Consider the following 11,864-nt stretch of genomic DNA (forward strand, 5'->3'; position numbering starts at 1 on the left):
AGGTTCTTATTTCATTCTTGTGATATTCATTATTATCGTTTGTGATCATGATTAAACACAGCCATATGGAACAGCCAGTGGAGGAAGAAAAAGCCACAGTGCTCTGGAAGTAGAATTACAGTAAGTTGGTTTCACCCAAAGTTCTTTGAGATGCATTTTGTGATGTTCTGACCAACAGACCAAAATCCATCAAGAGAATTTAATTCCATTCAAGGCAGAACTTTCCTTCAAGCCCCTTCCTTTTCTTATCTTTTTCTTTTTTACATTTAAAATTCTGCTTTGAATTATTTCTATTTGCTTACTGGTGCCGCAGTGGCCAAACACAAAGGCAGCTATGAAAGCATTTCAGGCTGGAAGTGGGTTGGTACACTGAAGGAATAGGCTCAGCTACACTAAGTAACATTTGCTGCCCTGCTGGCAAGCTGATTTAGTTTGCAGTGTTTCTTTATACACTCTCCAGATGTTGCCACTTCATTGCTGAGACCCTTTATAGACTGTTGATAAACAGTTTAGAAATCTCACCACTACAATCTCCCACTGATCCTAGTATTGATCCTAGTTTCTAATCCACAGCATAAATCTGCCCCTCACCTCACATTTGTTTCCTAAGCAGCGGCAGAAGCACTTACTGATGTAGCCTGACACCAAGCTTCATGTACCAGGGAAGTGCTCTGAGCAGCTTGGTATATGCTGTGATACTGCTGCCTTCACCCCAACACCTGGGCTGATGTGCAGTCAACATCCTGCACTTGCCTTAACTCCTTGACAAGCATGACAATCTGTCTGTATGAAGTCTTCTGCTACATGAAGCCTAACGAAGGAGAGTGCTGAGGAAGCTGCCCTGCTCACCTTGAGTGTTAAGTCCATACTTCAGCAGTCATGACCTCACATGCTGGAGTCTGCCTTACACTTATGCTTTATTCATGTTCCCCATGTTCTAACACAGACATTTTGACTTTCCAGCCCAGCTGGATAAGTGGGAGGTTTTTCCCTTTTCTTGTCTAGGTCAAATGTAGAACAGGAGCATCATACCCTGTAACTGGGGAGTCACCAAAGAATACCTTGGCCCAGTTTTCACCTGGTTGCGCAGCTTAAGACAACATAACATCATTGTTATGTGATGAGATTCTTGGAAGCTCTTTCTACAGTGCCCACAGCCATATTTCTGAATATAGATTTCACTTTCCAAGTTTAGAGATGCAGTCACTGAGGATTGCACAGCTATTACATGTGCAAACACAGTGGATAATGAATGCAGTTTCTAGCACAGAAGGTCTAGTGAAAGCGTATACTCTATACTGAATTCTATTCCACAACATAATTATCAGAGAAAGTTGAACCTGTCAGATGGTAACTTCCATCAGAAGGTTTTCTTTCTCCCCCCAAAATTATTCAGCATCTGCCAGATCCAAATCAGAAATGCTTCCGTTGATGTTAATGGGCATTGGATAGTCTTATGTTACCATCTCAGACATATTTGCGGAGGATTCGCTTCCATCATGCTCGAAAAATGTCAGCAAATATTTAATCAACAATAATAATTTGGATTAAGAGGCAAATGGCAATGAACGCCTACTGAAAACAAGCCAAAATATGAGTATGTGATTTGACACAGACATGGCTGGATTCTGCTGTAAATCTAGCATTGCTGCTTCACTTTGGCAGCTAAAGAAACTAATTTTTGCAAAAAGGAATGGGAAGATGGATAGCTTATTCTTCCCTCCTTCCCTGAGATGGAAATTGCTATTAGATTTCCCTCAGTCATTTTGCTAAGTGCGTTTTCATTGTTGGATATAGCTGGAACATAAGGAAAAGGAAAGAAATAAGAAAGAAAATTCATTTCTGTCGTAAGAATAACTAATAAGTCAAAATAAGAACAAATTCTCCTTGCAGGCTTTTTAAAAGTTAACAAAAGGAGAATCTATTCCTAACTTCTATATGTCCCTGTTCATTGCAGGAGAGTTGGGCTAGATGACCTCTAAGGACCTCTTCCAACTCAGTTCTGTGATTCTATGATTTAAGCAGCAGAAGTCTAATACCACCTGGTACTACAAAGGGTTAACAGGCATCTTCACATACCTTGCCAAACAGTAATGGTCCTTACCTGCATTTAAAACAGCCTCCACTTTCAACACTAGAAAGCTATAAGGAAATCACTTTTGTATTTCTAAAATGTTTGCCCAAGCAACTCTTCCAGGAAATAATTCTCTGTCCTGCTTATTATACATAACTCTGTTCCAGAGATAACTGTGAATTATCTTTGATGTCTAGCTGAGAGTTTGCCTGCATTTCAGTGACCAGGGAATGGCTGTAAGGTCTTGAAGATATTTATTGTGTAGGTAAAGGTGTCAAAACAAGTTCCACCAAGTAGCCTCCATGCAGTGTCCTAAGTTAACTAACTTTACGGCTTTGGGATTTAGAAATCCTTTAGTTTTAACAGGAAAATCTTTGCAGTGATAGCTTTAAAGGCAGAGGTTTCATATCTTTGAAGAGATTTCATTCAGAGAATGTTTTCCTTCTTTCCTTTCTACCTGTTAGAGGTTATTTTGCTGTCTGCTGCATCCTATTCATCTGTGAATGAATAAACACAACAAAAAAGACCTATCATTTATGTTGATCCAACTGTTTGTTTTTTTCCCCCCCCCCCCCCCCCCCCCCCCCAAGTCCATTACTTCCAATTTATCTGCTCAAAAAGGGAAAGTTCACTTTGCCTGGCATGGAGCACACAAATCACTCAGCCTGTAAAACAAAATAAGAAGCTCCAAAGCTCAGCTAGTCTTCCATCCTCATTAGCTCTTGAGTGCTTAGAAGGTCATCTGAGACAGAAGCTCATACATGGATTTTTAAAGCTCAATTAGAAAATATTGTAGTGTTAAAGTTAAGCAGTAGCTGAGAAGAGTCAGAGAACCAGCTGTGAAACACCTTGGAATATAAATTCCTTGGAGCAGAAACCATCTCTTATTGTATAATGGCACAGTGCTAGCCCAATGGGACTCAAATTTGTTGACCTCTAGACATCATGGTAATACATATAGTTTCTTTAAAGACTCAAAATCAGGTAGACTAAACTCTGCAGAACAAGAAGTGTGCAGCAGTGTGTCCAAACAGCACTCAGCACACTGGGTTCCCCAGTGTCTTGTCCATACAAATGATAGAAGACAAAAAAAGACTTCTCTAGAAACGCCAAAGCAGTGTCAGGAGTTTGCTGCATGCTTCAGGCTATTGTAATTAAGTCAGACCAGGTTATACTGCCAGTGGCAAGAGAGAGAGTCATGCACTGCATCATTTTCAACCTCCTGTAATTATACAGAATGGGTAAACAAACATTGCTTGCAGTGGGGCTAGGAGGAGTTTCTGAGCACAGGCTCAAACACTAGATTTGGAAGTAGAAGCTTGACACCTGTGTCACCCTACCATCCCACTATAAGTGATGGGATAGCAGCAACTGACCTTCCACAGCAAAAAGCACTGGAAGACCTTTCAGATGTGTCCAAGCCCTATTATTTAGGAATCTATTAGCTAAAGAGCAAAGACTTTCATTTCCATCTAGCATTATTCAAGTGTGAATGATGAAAGACAGATGAAGATGAATAAACCCAAGTTCTACTTTAATAAATTGGGAGTCCAGTGGTAGAGTGAGGGGTATGCCCTCTTCGCAGCAGTAAAAAGGAATAGCCAAAGGACAGAGGTGCCTTCTTTCTCCTCCTTTAATTCATTTTCAAACATTCGGAGTTTAGCTTCCCCAGCTGCTGATACTGTAAAAATGTTGCTTGGCAACATGGTAACAGGGGAAAAAAATTCTTCAAAAACATTAGGAGTTTTTGTCCTTAGAAATGTACTAGTTCAGCACATCCAACCTCCTACAGATCCATTTTAGAGGAAAAGAGGCAAAAAGACTCCCCCCCCCCCCCACCCCCCATGAACTAGTTCCAGCAGCCTTTAAAGCAAAGCATTCAAATCCGGACAGGAAAAGGTGTGCCCTGAGATGATCTAGGGGCACAGGCAGATCCCTACATGGGAATGATAGGCAAGGGAATGGAAAAAGGCACTCAGCATTCACCTGACATCTCACACAAGATGCCTGCAGACAAAGCTAAGTCGCAACTGCACATGGAGGCATTACACTTTGAGTTCTGCCGTCATTTAGGGTGCAATCATTAAGCTTATCTGTTCTCCACCTCCAAGAACCAGATGCTCGCTAGCGCTGTCTAGCGGGGACACAACCAATATCCTTGAAGAAGTGGCAGCACCTAGGCAGAAAAGCAGCAGATCTAAGGACTTCACTATCCATAAGCCAGAGTAGAGCCTTGCATCCAGATAAGATGTTTTTGGTCATTCAAGGAAGAGTAAGTGATATAAAAGTTCTTACAAACAACACAGAACACAAGTACCAGTGTTTTTAAAGCAAAATCCCAAAGGGCATCTGCCTTTATCTAGCTAGAGGTAACAGAAATGGAACACAGAGGTGTTGTGTGACAGCACAGGCTCTTCAGCATTGTATGGCACCCTTTCTGATGATTTTAATGCTGAGATTAGTAATCTAGAGGATGGGTCTCAAATAAGATCAGAGTGTAAAAAGGTGTGCCAAATTTGAGTTGTACCTATTGATTCTCACAGTTATCAAAGCAGAAATACACAAGAACAAACAAAAAGATTCTAGAATAAATCCAACACAGCACAACATATGCCTCTAAGCATAAAAACCATACAATTAATGAAAGTAATGGGTGCCATATTAGAGTAATATAGATAATGAATGGAAAGCCAAGGAAAGGCTGAGAGGAGTCAGGCCAAGTCAGTCTAAACTTGGGAAGTCTTTAATGTGCACAGACAAAAATCTTCCAGAAGAGATCACTGGAACTCTGCTAACTCAAAGTCTTGCTGCAATGCCAATTTAATTAACGTGCTTAACTGCTTGGAGATGTCTAAGATTATTCACTGGATTGGCAGCCCTTCCTCACTGCTAATTGCGTTACTTTGCAGTGAAAGGAGATGAATGAGTACAGTAGCCCCATCTTTTCCTGCTAAAGGAGGAGAAGCACAGCAAAGTAATTTGATTTTGACATACTGTCTTGCTTTCACAGGTTTCGTTTATATAAATAAGCATGTGTGAGCTACTGAGAGCTAACAAGCTGGATGGCAGCATAACAAAGTCCTCCAGTGGCTGCTCACAGCGCAGTGAGTTGGCAACACTCGGTGCAGCCATCCGGCACAGAAATGCTCAGCTTACCTTCCACAGCACTACACATTCACTCAGCATCATGCATGCTCCATGCCTGGAAGCAATATTTTGTGTGTAAACAGTTTCTGGAGACTCCTATTAAACAGAAAGCCCCCCCTGAATGAATTACTGCCTTGCACGCTCTTGTTTGACCATCTCGGACAACAGAAGGGGACAGCAGTCGGATGGCAATATTGCTGGTATGGACAGAGCCTGAGGTTAAAGCACAGTACATAAAGGATGACAACATTATTCCTAAAGAGCCTGGTACTCCCAGATTAGCTCATCCCCTGCTTATATTGAGGCTGGAGCAGCCAGAAGGGAGATTATCAGTAGCATAAGGCGGCACTGAATGTTTTGGGTCCTTCGGGTCCTGCAAGCTTTGAAGGAAGGCCTCCAGCTATGCCAAGGGACAAGCCTGCAGTTTCTTTGACTGTGGAAAGGGTGAGTTTGGACTGCAGGGCTGCCTTAAGGCTCTTCTGTAAGTACAGTCTAAATATAAACTTGCACCCATGGAGTCATTGGAACTTCCAATGCTGACTTCAACCTTAACATTTAATCTTGCAATGACATTTAAAGCCAACAGTGATTGCCAGTGTCTCCTAGAGATGCACACACGTCTAAAGGCATCCAATTCCTTGAATTTAATTGCAGTGGAAAGCAGCTTCAATACTTATGCATACAGAGAAGGAGAGATAAGCAGCAGCCAAGAAGCTGCTGACCCCTTTCTACATCTCACCAACACCCATTCTGTATGCAGGAGGAGATATACTCTGTGCCCCAGCTGTCTGGTAATTACATACCTGGGACATACTTTCCACTGCACAAGTTGCCCAGTGCCCAGGGAAGTCCAGACTTATATTTAACTAACTGAAACCCAGAACAACTCTGGAAGAGTTTTAATCACATCCATCCCCAACAGGTTCAGAATTTTTATTTAAAATACCAGTACAGAAAAGCTTGTTTTTTTTTAATTAGCATTTCAGCATGAAGTTAACAACACTTATTAGAATGATATCCACAGGACATATACTGCAAACCCCAGAACTCTCACACAGCATCACTGTCCTTTTAATTGAGGCTATGAGATCATAGGCACAGTTCAGAGACAACAGGAGCATGGCTCTAAGTGAGACCTGACTTGATATTTACAATCTGTATTACCATTATAGTATTGTTTTATGACAAAAAAAAAAAAAAGCTGAAAGCATTGAAGGAAGTAGTCTGTATTTTAGTGCTCTGTTAGTCAGCATATAAATCACATTCAAAAAAAAACTCAGTTCCAGAAAAGCTCGTGTTTTCTTTTTTTAATTTCCCATAGGAATTGGCTTATCAAATTGCTCAGTGGTTTACTCTTAAGTCTGAATAAGAAATTATTCTCTTTAGTTATTCATCCTATTGAATGATAATACCTAATATTTCTTATTCTTTTCAAAGTGTAAAGCTCATTACAATTAGCAGAGGAACATCACCACAAAAACAAAACAAGCTATCCTGATGTTCCAGATCAGGGAAACAGCCACTCAGAGGCACTGATTCTATGTTACTTCCCATGGGTCTTTCACAGTTTGCATAGACAAGGAGACAAACCCCCCACCAATTACATCCATGCAGCACCGAAGCTGTAGCATTGTGGCTGCCTACAGGAGAGCAGAACTTGCCTCTGGGGAGAGTCCAGAAAGCCATGTGTTCACAACACATCACAATTAACCCTGAATGCTTTCTTCTGCCAAAGTAACAGCCACAGTAGTTTTTTTTTTTTTCTTTAAAGTTTGTAGGTTCCACTATTAAAGATTAATGTTCAGACTACCACTGAATTAAGTCAGTCCTGCTCCCTCGCCACCCATTGCTCACTTCTGACAATGCATTTCCAACATGCTAATTCCTGTATTTGTGCTAATGCTACAGAATGAACTGTCATAATGATCTAGATTAGGGAATGGATGTGGAATAAAACAAGCCCATTTTCTCTTAAAACAACAACAGTTTCAATGCTACTGCACAAAAATACATCACTGTAGAGTACCCAGAAGTGATTTCTAATTAAGCATCAATACAATAATGTAGATGAGTGCAAGTTGATATTGCCTTGAAAGCTTTGACCAGGTAAGCAATGGCCCATTACTGGCTTTAGTCCTTGAAGGTGCCATGGTTAGATTACACCTTTGCTTCATACAGGACATACACAGTACAAACAGTAAATAGACTGATCAAGAAACACAACTAAAAACTATCCAAAAGATCTCACCCTTAAGCTTCATTCTATTTTCTGATTCATCCATGAACGCCATTCTCACCCAGTGACTCACTCATGCTAGCAGTACAAGATCACTACTAAGAACTCAGATTACCCGTAGTGTCACCTACCCAGTGCCAGGGAAACATCATGAACTTGTACACAGTAGTACTCATTATGTGCTCACTATTTCTGCTAGAAATCCTTAACCTTAGAACACTTTCCCTTACTAACTGTGGTATTTCCTATTGTTCTTGGAATAGAAAAGCTCACATTTCAAAAACTTGCATTCAAATGAGGTATGGGTAGTGGGCAAAACTACTTAGAAATGCATTTGGAAGTTGCAAGCAGTGACCTCTCTCTCCATCTCATGACAGCCTGGGCATAATGTGCAAATAGAGCTAAACATTTTCTACGAAGAGATGGAAAAATGATAGAAATAAAAAGGACTTGAAGCAATCCCAGTTAAGTGCAGCTTCTTTTAAAGCACAGTCAACAGAATCTCCCATCAATTTCAGACCTACTAATGGATGCTGCTAAGTATTTCATGACAGGATACTTAAAGAATAAATATCCGCAAAAATAGTGGTCTGTGTTTAAAAGGCTTACATACTCTGAGCAGACAAAATATTAAGTAGTGACTAACTTGTGTGATTAATGTCACATACCACCCAATCATTGGGATATTCATTCTTCTGGCCTCATCTGAATAAATCAAAGATATTTCTGTACTGCCATCTGCTTTGCTTCTTATTTTGCTGCTGCTGTTCAAGCACTGCACCAAGATAGAAGGAATACTCCAGGTACAGCACAGATGTCTTGATGCAGTTTCAGAAGTACATTAGAAAAATATCCTGTGTTATCAAACAACACCCAGTGAACCCTACACCACACCTGCTTTCTACCCAGAACTATATGCATTACTGAATGCAGAAATATTTGTTCCTGCTTTGAGTTTTTCTCCTTTTCTTTTGTATAGAGTTAGTGTTCAATTTCAGAGAATATACTAGGGCAATGTAAGGCATGACATTTGTGAACTCTGGCTTCTCTTTTACTACACTTGGAGAGACTGGGAAACCCTCTTCAGAAATCCTTTGTTTGCTGGGGCACGGCTTCACAGCAAACAGGAGAAAAAAAGGCAGGGAAACAAAAGAGATCTTGGCAGAGGCTAAGATTGCAAGTCACAGTCAGTTCTCAGCTCAAAAGTTCTGAAGTTCCTTCCATTTACTGTCATAACGTGGCACAAGATCATCTCCCTGGGAAGCCCTGGGGTTTTGTTACACCTGTCTACCACTACAGCACATGCAAAACCCAGCAGAGAACAGTGCTCTCATCTCCACAGTGGGATATGCAAAGACTTTGCCTAAGTGATAATACTGGGACATGAAAGAAGTGCTTCCAGGAGTTCCAAAAAAGCATTTATGCAAAGCAGAAATAGAGAAACCCTCTGACAGCTGATGCTGCAGTGACAAGGAACAGATTATAGCTGCAGATAAAACCCCCTTGCCAATTGCTGCTGACAGCAATCAGGGCCAAGTTCAAATAGCCAGGAGGACTCCCACAATGAACAATGCCATACCACAGAACTCAGAGAAGGGAAGATTTTCCCCCTACTACCCTGCTTAAGTGACAGGGGAAAAAAGTCAGTGTCCAAATTGAGGAATATTTAGGCAGTAAATAAATAAAGCATCAGCTTGTCACATTTGCATGTCCATTGGGTTGTCACAAGTCTCCCCAGCAACCATTCTGAGCATTCACTCTCTGTGAACAATCATCACTTCAGGAAGAATCCAGCCTCACCTACTGACCACCCCACAGGTCGAGCACCTGATATAGCCCAGGAACATTCCTCAGTTTTTCTACAGTAACTCAAAGGAACAGACCTGCAGAATCCACTCTACTTCAGCAACACTGTTAGTGAAAGCACCTCTCTTCATGGCATTTTTCTGCAGAGACCTTTTAAGTTGTCGATTCATTGCCATCTGTCAAAGAAGCCACTCTGTGGCATCACCCAGAAAAGCAACTCAGCATCACAGAAGTCTCAGTGGAAGGAACCCACTCACCCAGAGCTCTGAGAAGCAAGATTTACTCCAAGTTAGATACACCCCCTCCACCTCCTCATTTCCAAGCTGGACTCTGCTAATGAAACAGCTCCTCAGCTGGGCCTCCACTGAGGAATTTTTTTTTTAGTTTGTGTCAGCATGAGGACTTATTTGGAGGCAAATTTCATGGTGAATAAAGAAGTAAGAATAGTCACTGATTCCATGGTAAAAATGCATTTTGCTGATATTTCTTATTTTAACTAGCATACTGGAATAAAGTAGTGACTGCTCTAAGCTGTATCTACCAGCTAAGTAGTGGGTATGACAAATTGTTCCTAATCAAAACCACATGGCGACATTATCAAGGCATCAAGCTGGTGCTTAGCAAGCCCTACTAACAAGAATCAGCACCACTGTAACACAGAACCATGGTTTCAAGATTGCTCAGCTTGCTCCTTAATTCAACATGCACTCACAGGGTCCCACAGGAAGCTTCACTCATACAATACTGCAATATGACAACATCAAAACCTTGAGTGCAATCATGACCCAGAAAGAGATGGTTTACACACACCTGAGGGAACCGTGGGTTGGACACAAAGCCCCCCCATGACCAACAAATGAGAAAAAACAGGCTTGCACTCCAGAGATGCAAATCAGCATTGAAGCAGGTTTTCACAGTCACAAACAGCAGTAAAAACTTAGTTGTAGTTTTGAAATTTTTCCACCAGAATGACAAAAAAACAGGCTTGGAGCCAAAGAACAAAGCTCTTACCATCAAGCCCTAATAAAGAACAAAGACTATCTATTTCATCTAAAGCACTGTATAGAAAGGAATTTCAGCAGCTATTAACTGACTGGTAACATTATAGTTTGAGAGACACATTATAGTGCTCTACAATTATTGCCAACTCATACTAAATTATTGGCTTCTAAAACAGAGATATAAACAGCACTTAAGAGACAAAGGCCTGTCAGCATCAAGCTAATCCTAGGCCAATAACCTCCCTGCCTATGGAACAGTCCACTGGAATCCATGTCCACTCCCCAGCAGCAGCCTTTCCAGATCACTACACCATTCAGTCAGCAGTACAAGGAATCAAGGTCTCAGGTGGGTGGGCTGACAGCTGTGGTTTGACAATGCATCATTCAAAGGTGACTTTCAACTATTCCTGAGGAATATTTACACTCACACACCATCACCAATTGCATTATCACAGCTCAGTTTAAGAACAAAAAGTCCTACAGGGATAGGAATGGGCAGCTGAGCTGGGAGCACTACTGCCAGTGTGCCATGAAGTCATAGCTATCTCTTAAGCAAGAAGTTAGCAGAGCACAGTACTAGGTCATTCTCACCTCTTGAGCTATTAACTGGACAGCCTGAAAGCTTTCTACAGGGAAACCCAGAGCCTGAAGGAGAACCAGCCTTTACTGACCTCTTCTCAGGGACCTGCAGAGGAGTCAGAACAAACCACTTTGTTTTGTACCAGGCACTACAGCTTGCCTGGTAGCTAGCAAGATTTCAGCCAACGAGAATTCTAGGTTGGTCTGATAAAAGACAACGAAGGAGTTAGTTTTTTGCAACAGTGCCAGAGAACCACAGGATAGCTCATGCCTTATCACTGCAGGAGGCTAAGCAAAATGGAATAAAACAGCCAGAGCAGATGACAAACAAAACAGCAAAACCAAATCACTGAGAACGCTCCCATGCCACTCTGAGGTCAAAGCAGAAGCCAAATCATCACACACTGAAGCATCACTTGGTACCTCCCCACCTCATGGGAGAGCCCAGCTGCTCACTGCCCTTTGCACAGCCTACAGAGGGGCCTCAAAAACACTAAGGTTCACCTCCTTGCTGAGAACCAGTGAGTAGGGGCTTGTTTAAGCTTGCCATCACACCAGGACAATATTGTTCATCAGTAGAACCCTGAGATTTAGTAATAATTGAGTCTTACCTTGCAGCTTTCAGCAGAGTTGACTTTATACCACACAGGGTCAAGACAAGCTGGAGCAGGGCTCAGCACCGAGCAAAGCTCAGGCAAGTACTGCCCTGCTCAACCTCTCTTGGGGCCTCTCTTGGAAGCTTTAAAAGCTTCCCCAGAACCTCCCACACCACCAATCAACTTCCCACCACCTGTGCTGGGCTGCTGGAGGAGGGATGCTGAGCTTAACCCTTTGACACAGGCCCAATGCATGTCCAGGGCAGTGCTTTGCTCTGCCACCTCAGGACAGGTCTTGGTCTCTTTGGTGGCCCAGGGGGCAAAGTCATCTTCAGCCCAGGAAGCTGCTGGAAGAAAATGTAATACATGCAGAAAACAGAATGCTCCTTTTTTTTTTCCTCTTTTTTTTTTCTTGGCACCAGAGT

General features: G+C 41.9%; 1 protein-coding gene across 1 annotated transcript in view; it reads right to left on the bottom strand.

Moving 5' to 3' along the window:
* The window catches only part of GRIA1 (glutamate ionotropic receptor AMPA type subunit 1), a 165,107-nt gene extending 153,555 nt beyond the window's left edge, over window positions 1–11,552 (bottom strand). Inside the window, exon 1 of the mRNA XM_048960465.1 lies at window positions 11,455–11,552. The gene's annotated coding sequence lies outside the window, so the exon portion shown is untranslated. The remainder of the gene's footprint in view (window positions 1–11,454) is intronic.
* Window positions 11,553–11,864: the final 312 nt, after the last annotated feature.

Source organism: Lagopus muta, chromosome 14, assembly GCF_023343835.1.
Source record: "Lagopus muta isolate bLagMut1 chromosome 14, bLagMut1 primary, whole genome shotgun sequence".
In the NCBI taxonomy this organism is placed as follows: domain Eukaryota; kingdom Metazoa; phylum Chordata; class Aves; order Galliformes; family Phasianidae; genus Lagopus; species Lagopus muta.